The 15,254-nt window shown below is 34.4% G+C and overlaps 1 long non-coding RNA gene across 6 annotated transcripts in view; it reads left to right on the top strand.

Annotated features, from left to right (window-relative positions):
* LOC138144450 (uncharacterized) overlaps nucleotides 1–15,163 on the top strand; it is a 186,934-nt gene extending 171,771 nt beyond the window's left edge. For 4 of the 6 annotated variants that reach the window (XR_011163963.1, XR_011163962.1, XR_011163960.1 and 1 more), the window contains one exon: nucleotides 4,334–4,836. This is a non-coding gene — a long non-coding RNA (uncharacterized lncRNA). Of the gene's footprint in view, nucleotides 1–4,333; nucleotides 4,837–15,028 lie in introns of those variants that run through there. The other 2 variants (XR_011163961.1, XR_011163959.1) reach the window with 2 other exon arrangements.
* Nucleotides 15,164–15,254: the final 91 nt, after the last annotated feature.

The following is a 15,254-nucleotide window of genomic DNA, read 5'->3' as shown; positions in this document are numbered from 1 at the left end:
CATGTATATGTGTAGATTTGCTTGAACCAGCCCCTGAGGCCTTCTCAGAGTTCCCCTGGCAACTTCCAGGACATATGTGGCACAGCACAAAGGATCCAGGTGGAAAGAGTAGTATATTGGTGCTTGCGTTCTCTCTCTCTCTCTCTCTCTCTCTCTCTCTCTCTCTCTCTCTCTCTGTCTCTGTTTCTCTCTGTGTGTCTCTGTCTCTGTGACTTGTCTGTCTGTCTCTCCTCCCCCATCCACCTATAGAGTTACAATAGTCCTTGCTCATCACCTGAAAACAGCCACTCATTAAAAAAAAAGAAGAAGAAGAGAGGCTCCCTTTGGCCAATTATTACCTTTTGAATGCACACCTAAGACTTTAGTAAGGAAAAGAAAAATCAGGAAACATTTATTTCAAAATCATGATGCCCTCTGCTGGAAAATATATGGCAATATCTTTTCCTTTTCCTTAGGATTTATATTCAAGACCTGGTTTTATTTTGTGTGCTGTATTAATGACATTCTTGAGATATAGCTAAGGTATATAGATGCCTACTACTTTAATAGAAACTTTGAGGCAAAAAACGTCATTTTCAATCACATTTCTAAACTGCAGTTAAACTAAAGAATTTTGGAGAGTAGAATATATCCTCCTTTCTTAATCTGACCATAATTAACAGATTTTTGATGGGACTGCATTTAATAAACATGATAGGTTTAGAAAAGGAATATATGTAAAGAGGAAGAAACAATGTTTCTGACAGACAAGCTGTTGTTGTCTGTCCCCTCCCATTTTACATATCCTTCAAATGGTGCTTGATATATATAATATATGCATAAAAGGGGTTCAATAAATGTTTGTTGCACTTAGGGCTGTCTTTATGTGAGCACTAGTATAATTTGTCAGTGTTGAGTAAACGAATTTTTTGTTATGAAAAAATAGAGTAATTTTTAAAAAATTTCCTTGGTGTTATAACATTTCTCCCAGTTTTATATTTTTAAAAACAGATTGTTTTCTGCAGAATGATCAAAAAAGTTCCCATATATAGAAATTTTTTTAATTAGTCCATTATAGCTTCATTGAAATTGGCAATCCTTTCACCCAGTTAATAAGTAATTACATCTTTTTGTTCATTTTCTGCCAGCAATGATGAACTATCCTAGAGAACTTGTATTTGGTGGTCTGCTGAAGTCTCTTGAGCTCGAAAAGCAGGAAGGGATACTAGCAGGGACCCCTGTCCGAGACCTTCCTTTTTTGTGTCTATCCTTTGCAGAGGCTGACTAGGTATTCTAACATTCAATGAGGGAGAAACTACCTGAACAAGGTTAACTCACATTTATTAAGTATTTCTTAGGTACCATGCTGGAGATTGATCATAACCCTCTGATCATAGGCTTTTAGAATCAGAAGGAACCTTAGGGAAGAAGGAAAGCCCATCACCAAAAGGAATAGGGCCTTAGACCCCAGCCTTGTTCAAGACCAAAGGGCATGATCTCTGTTGCTGATCAGTCATTCAGTCATGTCCAATCCTCTATGACCCTGAGGACCATAGTATGCCAGGCTTTTCTAGCTTCTATTATCTCCTGAAGTCTATTTAAGCTCATGTTCACTACTTCTATAACACTATCTATCCATCTCATCCTCTGCCATTCCCTTTTCTTTTTGCCTTTAATCTTTCCCAGCTTTAGGGTCTTTTCCAATGAATCCAGTCTTCTTAATATGTGGCAAGAGTATTCAAGCTTCAGTTTCAGTATTTGCCCTTTCAATGAGCAGTCTAATTAATTTATTTAAATATTGACTTGATTTGATCTTGAGAATCCAAGGGACTCTCAAAAGTCTTCTCCAGCACCACGATTTGAAAGCGCTGATTCCATGGAGCTCAGCTTTCTTTATAGTTCAACTCTCACAGCCATACATTGCTACTGAAAAAAAAAAAAACATAGCTTTGACTATACAAACTTTTTTTGGCAAGGTTATATTTCTGCTTTTTAGTGTGCTGTCCAGACTTGCCATACCTTTACTTCCAAGGAGCAAACTTTGCTTCCAAGGAATAAGCATCTTTTAATTTCAAGGGTGTAGTTGCTGTCTGAAGTGATCTTTGAGGCCAGGAATATAATATCTGACACTGTTTCCATTTCTTCTCCTTCTATTTGCCAGGAAGTGATAGGACCAGTTGCCATGATCTTAGGTTTTTGCTTGTTTTATAATGTTAAGCTACAAGCTAGCTTTTAGACTTTGTTCTTTCACCCACATCAAAAGGTTTCTTCATTCTACTTCACTTTCTGCTCTCACAATGCATATCTAAGATTGTCGATATTTCTCCTGGCAACTTTAATTCTGGCTTTTGATTTGTCCAGCTGGGCATTTCATATAGTGTACTCTGCTATATAAGTTAAATAAATAAGTTGACAATATATAGCCTTGTCATACTTCTTTCCCAACCTCAAACCCATCAGTTGTTCCATATTTGGTTCTAACCGTTATTTCTTGGCCCACATATAGGTTCCTCAGGATACAAGTAAGGTGATCTGGTATTCCATCTTTTTAAGAATTTGACACATTTTGTTGTGATCACACAGTCAAAGGCTTTAGTGTAGTCAATGGAGCAGAAGTAGATTTTCTTTTTTTTTTTTTCATCTCTTTGCTTTCTCCATAATCTGGCAATTATGAACATTTTGCTCTCTAGTTTTTTGCCCCTTTGAAAGCCAGCATGTTCTTTTGGTAATTCTCAGTTCACATATTGCTGAAGCCTAACTTGCAGCATCTTAAGCATAACCTTGCTGGTGTGTGAAATGAGCATGATTGCTCAGTACTTTGAACATTCCTTGGCATTGCCCTTCTTTAGGACTGGGACACAAACTGACCTTTTCCAATCCAGAGGCCACTATTGAGTTTTCCAAATTTGCTGGTATATTGAAAGCAGCACTTTAACATCATTTTTTAGGATTTTAAATAGTTCAGCTGGAATTCCATTGCCTCCACTAGCCTTATTGATGGCAATGCTTCCTAAGGCCCACTTGAATTCATTCTCTAAAATGTTTGGCTTTAGATCAGTAAAGCACACCATCATGTTTATCAGTAATATTAAGATCTTTCTTGCATAGTTCTTCTGTATATTTTTGGCATGCCTTCTTAATCTCTTCTACTTCTGTTAAGCTGCTACCATTTTTGTCTTTTATCATGCCCATTTCTGTATGAAACATCATTTCCTTAATAACTCTAATTTTCTTGAAGAGATCTCTTGTCTTTCTCATTCTATTGTTTTCTTTTATTTCTCTTTATGGCTCACATAAGAAAGCCTCATCTCTTCTTTGTTCTCTGGAATTATGAATTCATTTGGGTATATCTTTTCCTGTCACTTTTCCCTTTCCCTTTCCTTCTTTCTTAAGCTATTTGTAAAGCCTCATCAGACAGCATGATCTATACGCTGGATATTTTCTATTTTGTGTCAGTTTCCCAGATTTATAATAAAGCTACCAAGTTGTCATTGCCTTTATGTTCTGTTCGGCCCTCCAGTTATTTACTGACCCAGATGTCTACCCAGCTCCCTGCCACCTTCACCCAGATGCCACATTTGTCAAGTGAAAACTTATACCAGCAGTGAGATAGACCTAATTTTTAGTGTTCAATTTTTTTTTAAAAAAATATGATCAAGAATCAATTTTCTTCTGTAGTTTCCAACTTTCTACAGGTCATACTGAAGTTTTATATCCATTACTGTTTTTCCTAAAAATAGGCAATTAACAGAAGAAAAAAAGCATTCCCCAAAATGAGTTTTTTTCTTACAGTACATATGTGATGATTCACACAAAACAAGCTTTAGAAAACTATCAATCATTTCTTTCCTCATTTGATTGTATAAAATTCTTTTGTAAAAAAATTATATAAAATATACTTAATTTGTTTAATATAGTTACTCAAAAGTACAGTGATTATAGTGTTTCAGAGTATAATAAAAGTTGTAAAAACAGCAATATGTCAACTGATAAAATTTAAATTCTAAATAAAAGATTTTTTTAAGTTTCTTTTTGAAAGGTAGGGAGATTAAAAAGTTGGATAAATTCCAAAAGAATTTTAAAAATCTAATTCCTCATAGCATCTTGGACTATAGGATGGAATTTCTCCATCATGATCAATATCACCTGGGAAATGTTATCTTTTATGTAATCGTATTCATAGCTGTCATATTCTTAATCATTATAAGAATCACTATATCTACCACCACCTCCATTATGAGGAATAGATCTATCATTAAAGAAACCTTTTGGGGGAGGGGGATATTCTCTTAGTGCTGTAATAATTCACGATTCCTTCTGCAATTCACTTCCATTCCATTTGCTCTTTCTATAGCCTCTGCTGACTCATCTGTCTCTCAAGGTAAACAAGAGAAAATCCACTAGATCATCCAATTAGCTGAATATTGAATGTAAGTTATATTGACACAACTGAAAATTCCATAAGAAGATATTTCCCCAAATTTTCTATTGTATTTAAACTGAGATAAATCACTCCAAGATATATTTTAGGATTTTTCCTCTATGTCTTTTAAAATTAGACATTGGTAAATGATTGTAGTGACAATACTCTAGTGTATACAGCCTACTTTGTGATTGTCACCTATGTCAAAGAGTGTGAGATCTGGATTGAGTGTGATGTTTATGAGGATGTTAACCTGATTTTTAACTTGATGTTAACCTTGATTTTTATCTTGATGGAGAGTGAAATTCGGAGTATTTGAAAATACTTGATTGACTATATGATCCTTAACTGCTTTCAGATTTTATAATGTAACGTGATTAAAGAAGACTCCTTGATGAAGATTTTAAATAAAAGCAAATTCTCTGCCCTTGAAATTGGTCTCTTTGACATCAGTCATTTTGGTTCTTCCTACCATGACTAAACCAGAGATGTTGGCAGTGAGCTGCTAAGGAGAGGACAAGATGCAGCAGTGACAACCACTTTGCTTGACTCCCAAGCTTAGGTAGAATGTCCTATCAGCATAGTGTTTTCTTGACATGATTCCCCTTCAGCTCCTATTTCCCTGACACAATTTCCTCTCTTAGCAATTCCCTAGCACTGCTTCTTGGTCAAGAGGCATAAAATAGTCCCAGCTGTGTGGAGTCTGTGCCTCTCAGATTTGATAAGTACTCGAAACCAAAGAAATCACCACACCTGATTATGTATTAACCAGGCACATTTCCAGATTGAGAGGAGGGGGGCTAAAGACCACTGATCTTTGTGTCATATTCTTGCTGTGTTAGGGAAAAGTTGTTCAGTCGTTTCAGTTATGTCCAACTCTTCATGATGCCATTTGGGGTTTTCTTGGCAGAGATACTGAAGTGGTTTGCTATTTCCTTCTCCAACTCATTTTTCAAATGAGGAAACTGAGGCAAACAGGGTTAAGTAATTTATACAGGTTCACACAGATAGAAAGTTGTCAGAAGTCGAAGATGAGTATTCCTGACTTTTGACCTGACACTCTCAAACTTTTTAGTGTCCTTGTTAGAACAATATCTAATGAATATCAGTACAAAATGTTGAATTAAATATCACCAGAGGTTGTGATAATATATTAAAATATTATATAAATAATATAGCAAACCAGTAAAATAATAGGTTAATATGATTTTTAAAGTGAAGAAACGAAATTGCTAATAAAAAATGAAAAGGGTAAATGAAAATGAAATTAAAGCAATTATTAAGAGTTAATTTGCCCAATTATATGCCAATAGATCTAACAATTTAAGTGAAATAGGAGAATATTCATAAAAATATGAACTACTCTAGCTAACCAAAGAGAAAATAGAGCATCTTAATATTTTATAAAAATATATTGAACAATTCATATATTAATTTCCTAAGAAAAAAGTATCAGGAGCAGAAGATCTTACAAGTGAATTCAAAACGTATAAAGAACAACTAATTCTAAAATTAAAAAAAAATTATTTGGGATAACAGGCAAAGAAGGAGTTCTACCAAATTCATTTTATAAAACAAGTATACCTAATACCTAATTCAGGAAGAGAAAAATAGAGAATGAAAATTATAGACAAATTTTACTAAAGAATATTGATGCAAAAATCCTAAATAGCTAGGATATCACAACAATATATCACAAAGCTTATATGTTGTGACCAAGTGGGTTACAGGAATGCAGGGCTAGTTCAAATAAGGAAAACTGTTAACATAATTGATTACATAAATAACAAAAGCAACAGATGCAGAAAAAGCTTTTAACAAAATACAAGATTCATTTCTATTTAAAAACACTTGAGATCATAGGGATAAATGAATTTTTTCTGAAAATGATAAGAATCATCTACCTAAAACCATCAGCAAGCATTAAGCTGTAATGGGGATAAGCTAGGAAACTTCCCAGTAAGATCAGGAGTAAAACAAGGATGCCCATTATTACCAATGTTGTTTAATATTGTACTAGAAATGCTAGCAATAGCAACAATGAGAAAATAAAACTATCTATTTAAAGACAAGATGATAGTATAATAGGACAATCTTAGTTTCAACTAAAATTAGTTTAAAAAATTAATAATTTTAACAAATAGCAGTATATAAAGTAAACCCACATATATCATCATTATTTCCTGTATCACCAATAAAGCCCTGCAAGAAGAGATAATAAAAGATAGTTCATTTAAAATAATCATAGACAATGTAAAAGACTTGGGAGTGTACCTGCCAAAATAATCCCAGGAACTCTATGAATATAATTATAAAAACATCTTTTCATACAAATAGTGTTAGAGTTAAATAATTAGAGGAATGTTAATTGTTCATGAGTAGACAGAGCTAATATAATAAAATGACAATTCTACCTAAATTAATTTACTTATTCAATATCATCCCAGTTAAACTACCAAAAATTATTTTAAGTTAGAAAAAAATAATAAAAGCCACTAGGAAGAACACAAAATTAAAGGTATCAAAGGAATTAATGAAAAAATGTTAAAGAGGTCATTAGTACCATATTTTAAACTGTATCATAAGATGGTAATTATCAAGTCTATCTGGTACTAGGTAAGAAATCGAATGGTAGATCAGTGGAATAGAATAGATATGTAATCCACAGTAGTAAATGATTATAGTAAACCTTGACTTTGAAAAATAAAGATTTAAGCTTTTGTGATAAGAATTCAATATTTGGTAAAGATTTTTGGGAAAACTAGAAAGCAAACTGACAGAAAACTAGGTATATGCCAATTATCTTGTACCAATTAATTACAAGCTATATGACTGCCCTAGATCTAGAGAGATCATAAGTAAACTGGAAGAACATGGAACATATTACCTATCAGACTTATGGATAGAAAAAGAATTTATGAATGAATAAGAGAGAGAGCATTGTAGAATATAAAATGGATAATTTTGATTATACTAAATTAAAAAGGGTTTGTATAAATAAAAACCAAGGTAATGAGAAGGTAAACAGAAAATGGGGGAGGAGGATTATAGACAGTTTCTCAGATAAAGGACTCATAACCTCAAATATACAGAAAACTGAGGAAAATTTATAAGATTGTGAGTCTTTCACCAACTGTTATGGGACTATTTTGAAGTTAATTTTTTATTTTGCTTTTTAACTCATTTTTAAAAAATTGAACAAAATTATTAAAGGGTTAGGAGCGAATGGACAAGATTTTCTTTTTTTTCCACTTTTCATTTTTCTTGCATGACGAGGGGAAAGAAAACTGGGCCAAGCCTACCAAAACCTGAGCTCTAATTCCAACTTTGCCACTCACTGGCCTGCCTGTTGTTGTTCAGTCACTCCAGTCATGTCCAGTTCTTCATGACTCCATTTGGTGTTTTCTTGGCAGAAATACTGCAGTGGTTTGCCATTCCTTCATCTCATTGTAAAGATGAGGAAACTGAGGCAAAGAGGGTTAAGTCACTTATTCAAGGTCACACAGCTAGTAAGTGCCTATGGCCAGATTTGAGCTTGGGTCTTCCTGACTCTCGGTCTGGCACTCTATCCACTGTGCCCCCCTAAGCTGCCCTTTCACTGACCTGCCTGCTTCAGAGTAATTATGAAACTCTCATGAAATGGCACATGTAAAAATGCTTTGATACTGTAAAGAATTCTACAGATATAATGCCTGATTAATTTATTTTACTTCCCTGCCCTGATATTCTCTAAACATGCAGCTTGAATCTTTACTTACTCAAAATTCTCAGCCTCACTGAAAAACCCCCAAATTCTTTAGGTAAGAAACAATCATGGAATACCTCAAATATATCTCAAAAGAGACTGGTGGTTGGTCTCTTGATTTCATATGGCTATAAATCATGTAACATCACAAGCTCATAAAAAGTGCAACTGAAGATTGCCCAAATAGCAATCGAAAGGCCCAAAGAACATGGTATGTTCCAGCATATTGTCAAGAATGGTTTCCATTTGGTGATTAGCATAAAAGACATCATCAAAAAATATGCAGGATTGGTGAAGGAGGTGAGCTTGTCATAGAGAAATATGGTCTGTGTACTACTTTTATGTCCTTTGGATATTAAAAGGAGCATAGGAAGGCCTTCAAATAATTGAGTGGATCCTCCATGAAGGATTAATAGATGGACTTTGATGAGAATTGTTCAGGAAAGGAAGACTTTGGAGAGATTTTCATCTTCCCTAATGGAGGAGTGATCTATTTCAGTGAAATCACAGATCAATCCGAGTTTCAACGTATATCTAAATATTCCATTGTGCTAAGAAACATGTACCTTCTAAACTTGATTGTTTTAAGTCCACCACATAGGAAAGGACCAATAATTTACTTATCTGAAGAACAATAAAATAATTAATAGATTTTCCCATTATTCCTATTAAGTTCTAGAAAAACTAGTAACAAGTAGAATGGCTTTTTAAGCAGCAATCAATAGAATTGAGGCATGATAGTCATATCTCTAATCAATACCGAAAAGTTGATGCTAAAATCAAAGTTGTCTTTTTAAGACCAACTATTCTGTAAGACTTTGTATTAACAAAATGAGCAATGGTGCTTTTGTAAAGATGAATTCCACTCATAACTCGCTTTAACATAGCCTGTCACTTTATATGTTTGTGACCATGAAATATATATAAAGGTGGCATATTTTTATTATTATTCTTATAAATACATTAGATATTGGACATGGAAGATAAATTGCATCCATAATGGAATAATAAGAAGAGATCTGACTGGATTGGCTTTGGGAAATTGCCTTTAGAGAGCTCAAATTTCTGCCTGAAACAAAGGCCCAACTTTTTAAGGTCAGCATTCTTTCAGTAATGTAGTATGTCTATGACTCACAAGTCAAACAACAAAAGCATTGATGGTTTGATTGACTGAATGCCGGTCTCCCAAGAATTAAATTTATAGGTCACCCAAAAGGAGATAGAAAGGGCCATGGTGGAAGTGAGTCAACTGTAGCCAATTAACCATGAAAAATTGCAAAGAAGTGGCATGAAGAATAAAGGCATAACCAGAAAATGAAGTGGGCCAGTTATGTAGTGAGAAGAAAGGATAACTGATGCCTATGCACTCAACCAGAATCCACGATACCCAACATGTTGGCAGATCCACTTTGAAGGATTTATGGGAGGACATGGACAAGAGTTGCTCAAGATGAGGAAATGTGAATGGACTGTCATCTTCACCATTGAGGAAAGTTCTATTGGGGGTGAGACACAGCTCTTTGTGTATTTTTTGGCATGAGTAGTGGAAAAAAAATAGCATTCACCACTTCTCGAAGACTTCCTCTATAGAATCTCTAACCTAGATGACAGTGATACTAACATTTTATCAGTGTGTATCTATGACACACCTAATGTCACATTGAACAGTCATTCAATAATCATTTATTAAATATCTGTTATCTATAAAGCACTGAGAAACAAAACCAACACAACTAGGAATAAAAGAAATTCTTATAACTAAAATAGCTTTTGAACCAATAGACTATTATATTCTACTTAATGAGACTACTGCCAAAAATCATTCTTTAGTCAGCAATGTCTCCCCACTCCAAATTATTAAGCATACCACCAGCAGATAGTCTTTCTAACACACATTCATGGGAAAATTCAACATTTCATTCACAAGAAGCCTAGGTAACATCTACAAAAAGGCAGCCATGATTATAAATAACTAGCATAGCTTCCCTGAGACCAGGACATTCCAGACTAATCTTATTGCTTTTTTTGACAGGATTACTAAATGAGTATATTAGGTAAACATTATAGATTGTGTATATTTAGCAAAGCATTTGATAAAATACCTCATGATTTTCTTTTGGAAAATCTGGAGAAATGTAGGCTAAATGGTAATACAACTGAATGACCAGACTCAAAAATTATTCACTAATAGTTAAAAAACAGCTGAACAGGAAGAAGTCTACAAGACAGTGCCCCAGGGATCTATACTTGTCCCTGTATTATTTATCATATTTATTATTTGGATAAAGAATAGATGCCATGTTCATCAAATTTACAGATGATACAAAACTTGGAGTTATGACTAACACACGGTGACAGAAGATCGAAAAATCTTCACAAGCTTAAACACTGAGCTAAAACTAATGAGATGAAATTCAGTAGGAATAAATACAAAGTCTTGTATTTGGGTTCAAAAGATTAACCTCACAAGTGTTAGGTGGAAAAGGTACGGTTAAGTAGCAATTTGTCTGCAAGGAATCTGTAGGTTTCAATGAGTTTCTAGCTTAATTTGAGTTGATAATTTGATGTCAAATACAAAAAAAAAAACTAATATGATCTTGGGCTGCAATGAAAGAGTGTTTAGGAATAGGGAAGTAACAATTTTATTGATCTCTGTTATCATCAGATTTTTCTGATGTATTGTAGTCACTTGGGGCATCATATTTCAGAGAGGCCATTGATAAACCAGGAGAGTATCAAGAAAAGGGCAACCAGGATTATTGAAGGCCTTGACTCCTTGGGGATATTTAGAGAAGTGAGGACTCAGGAGGGACATAATAACTGTGATCAAATACTTGTAGGGATGTTATATGGCTCCAGAGGGCAGAACAAAGAGCAATGAATGAAAGGCAAATTTAGGCTTGATGTTAGGAAGAGCTTCCTAACAGTTAGATCTGCCCAAAAGTAGAATAGTTTACCATGGAAAGTGGGTAGTTTCCCTTTTACTGAAGGTTTTTAAGAAAAAAATCATTCTGATTGGTCAATCAAAATGATTTGATTGACCAGTTCTTGAATGTGATGTAATGGTGTCTCCTTCTAGGTTAGGCTAGAGGATCCTTGAAGACTCTTTTCATTTCTATAATTCTATGATTTCCAGTGATTTTCACAGTTGTCATCTTGTTATTCCCCTATTGAAGAACATTTACTGGCATTTGCCTATAAGTTAAGCCCAAACTACTTAACATGATATTCAATGCCTTCACAATATGATCTCATTGTAATTTTCCATTTTTATCTCTCATTTCTCCCCTAAGAGGGTTTTCTTTTTCAATCTTTGGCTTCTTACACCATGACCCCCAAATGCCTCATGCATTTCTACATTGACATTTTTGAAAATGAGGAAACTGAGGTCCATTGAGACTTTTTCCAATGTTGTATAACTTGATATTTCCCAGTTAATAATAATAATAATAATAGGAGAAGAAGAAGAAGAAGAAGAAGAAGAAGAAGAAGAAGAAGAAGAAGAAGAAGAAGAAGAAGAAGAAGAAGAAGAAGAAGAAGAAGAAGAAGATAGTCTTGGAGAGTATTATTTAAAATTAAAGAGCTTATGAAGCATGAAAAAAAACACATTTGAATTGGAGTTTCTCTGACTCAATTTTTTAGCACATTTAAGTTGACCTCTCAACAGTATATTCTAACTTACTTATGCTAATGACAATTATAGAAAAATTCTGTAGATAAAATGTGCTTCAAAGCTAATTTAATATGCCCCTTTCTCTGTCACCAAATATTTTCATCAGTGTCTAAAAAAAATAGGAAACCAGGTAAATTTCAGCTTCACCTTCTGTTCTGACCCAGTTCCACTGTGATTCAAGTCCTACCAAAGGGGAAAATATCGTAAAGATGGTTGCCAAGAAGCTGAGGGAGGAAAAGCAAAGAATCTGGATGATCCAAAAATGTTTATTCAGCCCTTAAATCATTGTTGAAATTTTTCAGTTTGAAATTTCAGAATTTTAAATCTGAAAGGGATCTTAGAGTTACTAAGCATTCTAAGAATTTCTAAGGTCTCTTCCAGCTAATTTCTTAAGTCCTAAATACAGCTAGCCTATTAGTATGAATAATTAATCCCCTGAAATGGTCACATTATTTAAATTCATACTTCATATTTCCGTAATTATAACTTTGAATAGTACAAATTCAAATATATACAACCACTTTGGAGGATTCTTTATTTGTACCAAAGGAGACCTACCTGAGGTTCTCACTTTTGTCTCTCCATCTCTCTAAAAGCTCCAAGTGTACAGGGCTTATATTTCTAGTATTTTATTTAAGTTCATACATTTATTTCATGGACAGAACTAGAATTCATTGAAATTTTGACTAAAGGAATTGTTTACTTTGATCTTTCAAATGTCATAGACTATTCCTAACCACAACCACAAGGTTATATTGACCCTTTGTTCTTGTTTGAATTTTATGACTAAAAATGCAATGAAAATCATCACCCCTTGCCAAAAATTGCAGATATTTCCTCTCAATCTATTTTCTGACAGTATATCCTAAACCAGGTAATGAGTAAGTACTGAGTCACCAAAACAAAAATTGGTCATCTGGAGTTAGCCTTTAGCTTCTTTGAGGCAGCCCCCCAAAGCACTTGCTAGGTTTGAACTGTGGTAGCAAACATGAAACTTCTTAGAGGTTGTGAATAAGACCAAAATCACAGAGCACACCAACTTAGGATATAAGGATCATCAGTTCAAAGATTATCACTATCATAATAGTGCTTCCGGAATTAAAATCTAAATAGCATTGAGGCAGAGAGAGCTTGATCGTTCCTTGCTATGGTTTCAAAGACTCTGACATTACTCCAAATCCTTCCTCAGCTACTGATTATTGCTTGAATTTCTTCAGTCTGAGCTTTGGCTCTTTGGTTAAGGATTTGATACCTGTTAAAATAGAAAATGCTTTAAGGGATATTTGTGTTACGATTGTCTCTCACCTTGAAATTTCATTTGTAGTTTATATTTTAGTGTGAATGAAGCCTCTGAAAATAATTAAACAAAAATTAATTACTTATTTGCTATGTAAGGCATTATGTTATTTATTGTATACACAAGTATAAAAATTGAATAATATCTGCCCTAACAGATAGGGAGAGAGAGTAAAAGACAGGAGAGACTACTATGTGTTATTATGTAAAGAGTACTAGATTATTAAGTTCCCAAACCTAGGGTAGAGTACCAGCTTTGCCATTAATTTACTTTGAGGCTTTGGTTAAATCAATATATCTCTCTGGATTTCAGTTTCTTCATCTAGGGGAGGAATACTTGATGATTTTTAGGTCATTTCACAATTTAGTGTTTTATGAGGATTGGGGGCGTGAATAAGAAAGAATTCTGCTGAGAAAGAGAAAAGACACAAAGAGGTGAATTGACCCTTCATAAATGAATTTCATGTCATTTTATAATTTTGAGGAGGGTTGGGTCTTATTGAAAATAATACAAAGACTATTTTACCAAATAGACCCTGTTTTTAAAAGTACTTCTTGAGCATAAAGAGTAGTAAGTATGTTTGCCAATTCTAGGATTTGCTGAGAGAAAAAAAAATATATCCTTTCCCCAGAGACTTTGGTAGTACCTGGAAGAAAGGAAATGAGACTTTGAATGCAAAAACTAGAAAGGTTAGAACAGATCATGAAAATCTCATCCAAGAAGGAAATACCCTGAAAATTAAAATGATCTAGACATGTAATAAGACAATAAATAAGACAACATAAAAAATTAAAATGAAACCAAAGATTGGAAAAAAGAAGAAAATATAATAAATATAGCATAAAAACCAAATGACATGGAAAAGAAATCAAGGAGAGTTCATCTAAGAATTATAGGAGTATTTTAAAACTATGATAATAAAACAAATCAAGACACTATATTTCAGGGAAATAAAAATGAAGATTGCCCAGAGAACAAAGTGAACTTTTAGAGAACAAAGTGAACTTTTGGAAAGTCAGTCTACTTTTGGAAAGAAACTCCAAGAATGAAAACTTCCAGGAACATAATACCCCAAATCCAGAGCTTCCAGGACAATTTTAAAAATAAAATAGTGCAAGCAACCAAAAAAAAAGAGTTCAAATACCAAGGAGTCACAGGAAAGATCATACAAGACTAGCAATTACCACAATAAAAAAGAGCTTATAATATGATACTCCAGAAGAAATAAAGGTTGATCAAATATAACCTATATGACAAAACTAAGTTTAATCCTATAGGGGGAAATGAGCCTTAATGGAATAGAAGATTTCCAAACATTCCTGATGAAAAGGTCTATAATGACCATGGGAATTTGAAGATATTCCCTGCCCCTTGTATTTGCAATCAAACAGGTACTTAGCACCTTGTTCCAAGTTCATGATTGTGTCAAGTATTAAGACCCAGAACTTGTGAATCCCACAGTGGGATGGACTTGCTTATGTAACATGAAAGGGCTGGAACAGGGAGGAGCTAATACGTTATATAAAGAAAAACTCAAGCTAGAGAGCCAGAACTTCTGGGAGCAAGCAGTGTGGAGGCTGAGAAGCTAAGAAATGAGAAGAGAGAAGATTTTGAGAACAGAACTTGTGGTAGCAGAACTTCTGAGAGCTGCTGAGAACTTGTGAGGGCCAGCTGGAGCTGCTGAGGACTTCTGAGAGACAGCCAGAACTGCCAGGAATGGTAATTGAGAAATAAGAAGAAAGGAGAACTGGGAGGAAGCCTGACTGACGTGCTGATATTTTGTCTGTCTGTTTTGATGTTACTTTGTCTCAGACCTTGTTGTTGGGTCGATGTTGATTTCTCAGGCAGAAAGTGAATTGATGAGGATGCCGGAAATGTGAATGAATGTTACTGTAAACTTTGTCTTCCCAGGAACAGAAACTGTGAAGGACTTGAAGTGGACTAGACACTGTGAGCTTCAGTATGGAACAGGAACTGCACAAGAAGCTAATTGTCTGCCTTTGAACCCAGGTGGCAGTTGGATAGATTCGGGCAAGAGCTGGGACCATGGAAGAGGAACCATGGAAGCTGAGAGCCTGCCTGGAGCCAAGATAAAAAGACCTCTCCTTGGGTATTTAATGCAAACTGAGAAGATCAT

The sequence above is a fragment of the Petaurus breviceps genome, unplaced genomic scaffold (genome assembly GCF_028583685.1).
Source record: "Petaurus breviceps papuanus isolate PSGF00001 unplaced genomic scaffold, PetGlider_PUasm1.0 90700, whole genome shotgun sequence".
NCBI lineage: Eukaryota > Metazoa > Chordata > Mammalia > Diprotodontia > Petauridae > Petaurus > Petaurus breviceps.
Note: the sequence above shows the minus strand (reverse complement) of the source record. Positions and strands in the feature narration are given on the sequence as shown.